This window comes from Cucurbita pepo, chromosome 14 (assembly GCF_057944985.1).
Source record: "Cucurbita pepo subsp. pepo isolate OVF chromosome 14, ASM5794498v1, whole genome shotgun sequence".
In the NCBI taxonomy this organism is placed as follows: domain Eukaryota; kingdom Viridiplantae; phylum Streptophyta; class Magnoliopsida; order Cucurbitales; family Cucurbitaceae; genus Cucurbita; species Cucurbita pepo.
In genome coordinates this window covers 9,978,108-9,987,040 of record NC_141811.1, presented here as the reverse complement: position 1 = coordinate 9,987,040, position 8,933 = coordinate 9,978,108, and the positions used below count along the sequence as shown (strand labels likewise).

Genomic DNA, 8,933 nt, shown 5'->3' with positions numbered 1-8,933 from the left:
AAAGTGCATACGCGAAGAAGCTGCTGGACACAACTGGGCTTGTGGACAGTAATCCTACAAGGACACCAATGGAGGCCCGACTCCAACTAAGGAAGGCCGGCACTACGACGACAGTCGACTCCACCAATTACCGCAGCATTGTCGGGAGTCTGCGCTATCTGGTAAACTCTCGTCCTGATCTTGCTTATTCTGTTGGATATGTGAGCAGGTTTATGGAAGCACCTAGGGAGGAGCATCTAGTGGCTGTCAAGTGCATCCTGCGCTATGTAGCCGGAACCAGAGGCTGGGGTGTAAGATACTGCGCAGGGAGCGGAAAGGAGAAACTCAAGCTGGTCGGCTACAGTGATAATGACATGGCTGGTGACGTTGATGATCGTAAGAGCACCAGCGGAATGATCTACTTTCTCTCAAGCGGCGCGATCTGCTGGCAATCAACAAAACAGAAGGTAGTTGCTTTGTCTTCCTGCGAAGCAGAATACATCGCCGCTTCGATGGCAGCAACACAAGGGATCTGGCTTGCGCGACTAATGGAAGAACTCATCGGGAGAGAAAGCGATCCACCAATGCTATACGTAGACAAAAAAGCTACGATCTCCCTGATCAAAAATCCAGTTTTGCACGACCGGAGCAAGCACATAAAAATCAGATTCCACTACATTCGAGAATGTGCAGATCGAGGGCTCATCAAGATTGATTTCATCCGAACAGAGAAACAACTTGGAGACATTTTCACCAAGTCCCTAGCGCGGGTGAAATTTGAAGAACTACGCTTAAAGATCGGAGTTCAAATAATAAGGTACAGCTTTTAGGAGGAGATTGTTAAATAAAAGCCATGTTCCTTATTTAGTTAGGTGTAACGCCCCTAATTTTCTCCACCCTAATTAGCGACGTTACCTTATACTCGCCAAACAACAGGACAAGAGTTCACATGGAACAGCCTCGATAACGAAAATGCATTCATCAATTTAAGTAGTTCATACCTAGGAAAACAATAGCGACAGCCTAGCCTAGAAGTAATCAACAGAGACTAGAGAAAACGATTCGCAAAACTAAGAACCCAAGAGAATCCAACAGGCGCTACGACACAACAAACCCTCCTCAAGATTTCCATGGCCCTTCGCCTCATCCATCGTCATCCGTACATGGGAGCCTTGCCCTTTCCTGAAAAATATTGGTAGCACGTGGCTTGAGTATTATATAAAATACCCAGTAAGTCGCCCCACTGTTGGGGTTAAGCATATATTCATACATTCGGATACAAGCAGTCGCACACAATACATGCAAGCAGTCGCACACAATACATGCAAGCAGTCGCACACAATACATGCAAGCAGTCGCACACAATACACGTACATGACGCACGCAACACACATACATGTCACAGAGAATACCCATACATGTCGCACATCATTACCATACATGCCGCACAATGTTAGAAGAACGCAGCTGAGAGAGAGGTTTGTCTTCCATTCCTTCCCATGGCCTTAGGCCCTTGCCTTGTCCGGGCAGGGGTGGATGCATGGTAATTTCCCACACATGGCCCACGTGTGTGACTGTGGGCCCACCAGGCGAGCTCGCAAGCGAACTCCCTGGGCCTGGCTTGGTCGGGTATGTATGACATACAATACCGGACGCCACGGACAAAGGAGGGCCTGCATGATATCGTGGCGAACACAATATCGAATATACGCATCCATACCATCAGTAGCATAACGGGGGAGTGCCCCAACCATAGCGTGCATGAGGTTCTTAAGGTTTACCTCCATGGCATTACACATACGACGCTCCATCCCCTCGCCGCATTACGTAGCATAACCGGGTCCACATTAGGCAAGCATAACATAGCATAACCGGGTCCACATTAGGCAAGCATAACATAGCATAACCGGGTCCACATTAGGCAAGCATAACATAGCATAACCGGGTCCACATTAGGCAAGCATAACATAGCATAACCGGGTCCACATTAGGCAAGCATGTCCTAGCATACTAGTCATCTTATTCATGGCATGTGGGGTTCTCATTACAATCATAACATGTCAATCAAGCTCATCATACATACAGGGCGACAAAACGCGTCACAACCTCATATTCATAAACATGGCATACATAGCAATTCACTGCAAGAATCACATACATAGACAAAGCATGCATAGCATTTCACGGCAAGGAACATCTAACCTAGCATACAGCAACAACATATGGTGCATGCAAGGGCCACAGGGCACGCACCAACATACATACAAAACTAACGCCAACAGTAAGGTTACTTACCTCCTTGGCCTTGGCCGAAGTCACCCACAATGCTAACTCCAGCGCCTAACTACCTCCTATAAGATAACATGATACACTTAGAGCCATTTCCCAACTAGCTCTTATGCCTAGCTACCAAGGTACGTCCCTATCACAATCTATTTTATCGCAATGGAGTTATACTGACCTCAGATGGCTGAAACAAGGGTGGGAATGACTCCAGAAGGGTCAAAAACCTAGAAACCGGTATGCTATTCGGATGTCGAGCCGCCGAGCCGCGCTGCCAAGCTGTCGAGCCGCGCCGCCAAGCCGCACAGCCGAGCCGACCTGGCCGAGCCGCTGGTGGAGCCGAAACCGATGGGCTTCGAAGAACCCTAACGGCGCAGGGTTTTTTCTTGGGCGCACCTCTGGTTTGGGCCGAAAAGGAACGAGGCCCAATGGTGGGCTTGAGCGCGGCCTGCGAGGTGTGGGCTACACGCCAGCCGAGACGAACCGCAGAATGCCGAGGGTCGACCCGCGCCCGCCGCTTCGTCTTCCTCGCCCAAACGCCTCAATAGCCCTAATCGTGGGCTTGGCTGCTGTCACCTGTGGAAGCGTCGCCGTTCATCCATCTCCGGGGGCGCGTCTGTTCCTCCCTGCCCGCATACACTAGCGCCTGCTCCTACCTAAAGCTCGCGGCGTTATTGAACCCGATCTGAAGTCTCGCGACGTTTTCGATCCCTCACCTAAACCATTCGGCTCCTCCTTCACAGGTATGACAGTCACTCAAAAAGGAAAAGACGGCTACTAAGGTACCTAGGGTTTAATACGCATTAATACGCCTTGGCTAGCAAGGCATGCCTCACTGGAAAGCCCATGATTTCCGGCGAGATTTAAGGAGTTTGTTTCCTTTTTTTTTTTTTTTTTTTTTTTTTTGCCTTTTTGAAACCCCTACCGTTACATCACCTCCCCCTAAGGAGGACTTTCGTCCTCGAAAGTATCTGTATTCGAGAGCGACTCGGAGTGCTATTCCCTCGCCTCGTCTCCGTTCCCATGTGGCTTTCTCTGTTGGTCGAACAAGTTCTCAGTGCGCGGACGGGGATACTTATCCTTCGCCGTTCTCTCATTCCGCGCCTTGTAGTCGATCCGCCGACACATTCAGGCCATCCCCTTTCTTGTAAGAGCCTATGCTAGCATGCACCCCCCCCTAACGCTAACCAACCTATTCAAAAATACACCATGTACAGTTCCTATCGGCTACCATTAAGCCTACATCTAAACTGACCTCAGATACTATTTACGTGATCAGCCTTTACCCTACACGCATCGCTAATATCCACCCCTGTCGGGGTGCCCACTAAGAAATCCTACAACAAGGTTTCTAAAGTCACACAATGCCAAGCAAGGTGGCCAATGGTAACTAGCATACCTGTCACCACCGCATCCGGGTTTTCAGTGCCCTTGCTGGTAGAGGCATAGACCCTTGCTGAAGGACGGTTCTGAGTGGGGTCATCCGTTATGCGCAATGGTCTCTGCTGATCCCGGACATCATTGGCGTGACCTCTCGAGCAGGCTTTAGTGCGAGCTGAGCACCAACCCCAATGGTTCTTCCCATACTCGTTACACTTGGGTCTATCGCCCGACCTGCTTTCCCTTCCTTACTGGCCCCGCCTGGAGTCGCCACGCCATCTATCTGGTCTTCTCGGTGTCGATGATGGGTATGAACCGCGACGGTCATCTCGATGACGACGTCGTCTCTGTCTCTCTGTCGATGAACGGGATTTGCGACGGTCATCCTCGTCACGGCGTCGTTTCTATCTCTCAGTCGATGAGCGTGATTCGTTCGATCCACCGGTCCCCTCCATGGCCCTTGCTACCCTCAAGGCGTCAGCATATGTAGTGGGTGCTATCGCCTCCACAACATTACGGATCTTCCTGTCTAGCCCCAGCAAAAACCGGCGGGCTGTCCTGTAGTCGGTGTCCACCAAGTCCGGGGCGAAACATTTCAACTTGGCGAACTCTCTGACATAGGCAGTAACCGAACGCCCTCTCTGTTTCAGGTGAGTGAATTCCTGATGCTTGCGGGTCTGGACGTCCTCTGGGTAGTACGCCTCTGCAAAGGCCTCCTTAAATTCTGTCCATGAGATTCCGCCCCCCCCCCCCCCCGGGTCTGATAAGCTCCCGGGTGGAGCGCCACCATACCTGAGCATCGGTACGCAGCATGAATGCTGCGCATTCCACCCTTTGATCTTCAGGACAGTTTGTCAGCCTGAATACGGTCTCTATGGAACTCAGCCACAACTGTGCCTCTGTCGGGTCATCAGAGGTCCCCTTGAAGGTCGGTGGGTCACCTCGCTTAAAATCCCGCAGGCACCTGGCTTCCCTGGTGGAGGCGAAGTCATTCGCTGGCTGGCCACCGGACAGGTTTCGTGCTACGATTCGTAATACGTCGACTAATTCCGCCGCTGAGTCTCGGGCGGGTTGGGGTGTCGCTGGCCACGGGCACGTCATCGTTACGTCGGGCCCCTCCACGGTGTCCTCGCGGTTGGGACCCCGTCTCCTCACGCTTCTAACCCTAACTGGGGTTCGCCTCCCAGAACTCCCTCCTCGCGTCTTGGGTGGCATATCTAAACCTAGCAATAGCCGTGAGGTTACAAACTATTCTTTCCACTTAATCACAAGGGCACAAGTCGCATACCCATGCAATGGCATTAGCCGAATACACACACAAGCATATATCTGTCACATCATGGAGCATATCAATATCAGGACGAGAGAGCGTACAATGATTCTTCCTTACAACATATATATATATACCTGACGGTGACGGTGTGGTTGCTGGAGGACCATGGAAATGCCTTGGGCCTACATCGTAGACCAGTCTACAGGATCTATGACCTAGCGCTCTGATACCAACTGTAACGCCCCTAATTTTCTCCACCCTAATTAGCGACGTTACCTTATACTCGCCAAACAACAGGACAAGAGTTCACATGGAACAGCCTCGATAACGAAAATGCATTCATCAATTTAAGTAGTTCATACCTAGGAAAACAATAGCGACAGCCTAGCCTAGAAGTAATCAACAGAGACTAGAGAAAACGATTCGCAAAACTAAGAACCCAAGAGAATCCAACAGGCGCTACGACACAACAAACCCTCCTCAAGATTTCCATGGCCCTTCGCCTCATCCATCGTCATCCGTACATGGGAGCCTTGCCCTTTCCTGAAAAATATTGGTAGCACGTGGCTTGAGTATTATATAAAATACCCAGTAAGTCGCCCCACTGTTGGGGTTAAGCATATATTCATACATTCGGATACAAGCAGTCGCACACAATACATGCAAGCAGTCGCACACAATACATGCAAGCAGTCGCACACAATACATGCAAGCAGTCGCACACAATACACGTACATGACGCACGCAACACACATACATGTCACAGAGAATACCCATACATGTCGCACATCATTACCATACATGCCGCACAATGTTAGAAGAACGCAGCTGAGAGAGAGGTTTGTCTTCCATTCCTTCCCATGGCCTTAGGCCCTTGCCTTGTCCGGGCAGGGGTGGATGCATGGTAATTTCCCACACATGGCCCACGTGTGTGACTGTGGGCCCACCAGGCGAGCTCGCAAGCGAACTCCCTGGGCCTGGCTTGGTCGGGTATGTATGACATACAATACCGGACGCCACGGACAAAGGAGGGCCTGCATGATATCGTGGCGAACACAATATCGAATATACGCATCCATACCATCAGTAGCATAACGGGGGAGTGCCCCAACCATAGCGTGCATGAGGTTCTTAAGGTTTACCTCCATGGCATTACACATACGACGCTCCATCCCCTCGCCGCATTACGTAGCATAACCGGGTCCACATTAGGCAAGCATAACATAGCATAACCGGGTCCACATTAGGCAAGCATAACATAGCATAACCGGGTCCACATTAGGCAAGCATAACATAGCATAACCGGGTCCACATTAGGCAAGCATAACATAGCATAACCGGGTCCACATTAGGCAAGCATAACATAGCATAACCGGGTCCACATTAGGCAAGCATGTCCTAGCATACTAGTCATCTTATCTTATTCATGGCATGTGGGGTTCTCATTACAATCATAACATGTCAATCAAGCTCATCATACATACAGGGCGACAAAACGCGTCACAACCTCATATTCATAAACATGGCATACATAGCAATTCACTGCAAGAATCACATACATAGACAAAGCATGCATAGCATTTCACGGCAAGGAACATCTAACCTAGCATACAGCAACAACATATGGTGCATGCAAGGGCCACAGGGCACGCACCAACATACATACAAAACTAACGCCAACAGTAAGGTTACTTACCTCCTTGGCCTTGGCCGAAGTCACCCACAATGCTAACTCCAGCGCCTAACTACCTCCTATAAGATAACATGATACACTTAGAGCCATTTCCCAACTAGCTCTTATGCCTAGCTACCAAGGTACGTCCCTATCACAATCTATTTTATCGCAATGGAGTTATACTGACCTCAGATGGCTGAAACAAGGGTGGGAATGACTCCAGAAGGGTCAAAAACCTAGAAACCGGTATGCTATTCGGATGTCGAGCCGCCGAGCCGCGCTGCCAAGCTGTCGAGCCGCGCCGCCAAGCCGCACAGCCGAGCCGACCTGGCCGAGCCGCTGGTGGAGCCGAAACCGATGGGCTTCGAAGAACCCTAACGGCGCAGGGTTTTTTCTTGGGCGCACCTCTGGTTTGGGCCGAAAAGGAACGAGGCCCAATGGTGGGCTTGAGCGCGGCCTGCGAGGTGTGGGCTACACGCCAGCCGAGACGAACCGCAGAATGCCGAGGGTCGACCCGCGCCCGCCGCTTCGTCTTCCTCGCCCGAACGCCTCAATAGCCCTAATCGTGGGCTTGGCTGCTGTCACCTGTGGAAGCGTCGCCGTTCATCCATCTCCGGGGGCGCGTCTGTTCCTCCCTGCCCGCATACACTAGCGCCTGCTCCTACCTAAAGCTCGCGGCGTTATTGAACCCGATCTGAAGTCTCGCGACGTTTTCGATCCCTCACCTAAACCATTCGGCTCCTCCTTCACAGGTATGACAGTCACTCAAAAAGGAAAAGACGGCTACTAAGGTACCTAGGGTTTAATACGCATTAATACGCCTTGGCTAGCAAGGCATGCCTCACTGGAAAGCCCATGATTTCCGGCGAGATTTAAGGAGTTTGTTTCCTCTTTTTTTTTTTTTTTTTTTTTTTTTGCCTTTTTGAAACCCCTACCGTTACATTAGGTTTCTCAAAACATCTGAATTTACGCCAATGGAAGAACGTAATTCTAGGTGCCATTTTTTGGTCAATTTGAGCGAAGTCTTCGTCCACTTTTCTATCTTTGTATAATTAGTTTTCCTATTTTTGTAATTAGATTTGTTATTTAAACCATTCAACTGAAGGAAAATAAGATATCGAGTCTTCAGCAAATCTCAGTGAATCTCTCTCCCTCTCTCCTTTTACTTCCGCTAATTTTTCCTTCGAAGAAACCTTCGGCCAATTTTTCGTCGACATTGTCCTCCGAATTGCCAGAGTTAACAACACCCTCAACCACCAAGAAATTTTCCAACCTCACGTCAGCAAGATCCACACATCTTCGAAAGAGAGAGAATTTTGTTTGTCATCCGGGAGGCCCATTAACGTGATATTTTTTTTAGGGCGGTGAAGGAAGGTCAGACGAAAATTGAAACGGAGAACCATGATAAGAAATCAAGACGATAAGCCTTCGTTTCTCTTACTCGATCCAAAAAGAATCTATGGAGACTAGGGTTCAAGCTTCCTTATTTTATATCATAGCTACCATCTTGTGTAGTAGTTCGTGTTGTATCAATCATAGAGGGAGACAAATTGAAGCTAGTGGTGAACAGAGGGTGTATCAGCCGTCTTCATAAAGGAGATGGAGAACGGATGCGAGTGTACGAAGATAGAGAGAGAAAATGAGGAAGAAACTCAGCGAATAAGATGAGAAAGAAGGAATCCACGAGTTAGTTTCAGGTTGGATTAACCTAGATCTATAATTCGTTAGAAAGTAAGTGCACCTAGCTGTGGCCCAAACTCGTCATAGCCATCCACAAAACTTCCCAATCTAGAAGTACACGCAACCTAGGACTTATGACAAAAAACAATCCAATGTCCGACTATGTTTGTCAACCTGTACGCACTACAAGGCAAAGTAAGCTTACTAAGTTTGAGAACAGAAAAGAGAGTTTAACCTAGAGCTAAGTAAAGTCATCAAAATATGACAACAAAGGAGAACAACATCCAAATCCTTAGGGTTTGTGACAAGCAAAAGAACTACCTGAAACTTCAAAGCCTTTTAAGAAGCTCAGATAATTCTAGAATCTAAGTCAAAACTTTCTAGAACTTAGAAAAAAGCTCGCAGTAACTTATTAAATTGGATGTAATGAAAGCCTACAAGTAGATTGCTTATTTGACAGATTGATATACGAAGAAAGTAGAAGAACCATGAAACTTTTTTTTTTTTTTTTTTTTTAACAACATCAAGCATGAATGGTTGAGCGTTGAATAGTTTTGGACCAATGACATTTCCCACTTGTTGTATTTCTAAAATTAGTTCATAGTGTTTATCTTCTCATCTTCTCTTTCTTCTAACATTATTTCCTTAATACAATCTCTTGAA

At 48.5% G+C, this 8,933-nt stretch overlaps 1 long non-coding RNA gene across 2 annotated transcripts; it reads right to left on the bottom strand.

Moving 5' to 3' along the window:
• Positions 1-923: 923 nt before the first annotated feature.
• On the bottom strand, positions 924-7,549 carry LOC111784767 (uncharacterized). 2 transcript variants are annotated; one of them, XR_015411722.1, is made up of 4 exons: positions 6,778-7,549; positions 6,612-6,667; positions 5,050-5,458; positions 924-1,161 (listed from the first exon to the last, which is right to left on the bottom strand). It is a non-coding gene; the product is annotated as an uncharacterized LOC111784767 (long non-coding RNA). The 2 variants fall into 2 exon arrangements; XR_015411723.1 differs by lacking the exons at positions 5,050-5,458; positions 6,612-6,667; positions 6,778-7,549 and adding exons at positions 2,275-2,330; positions 2,441-5,010.
• Positions 7,550-8,933: the final 1,384 nt, after the last annotated feature.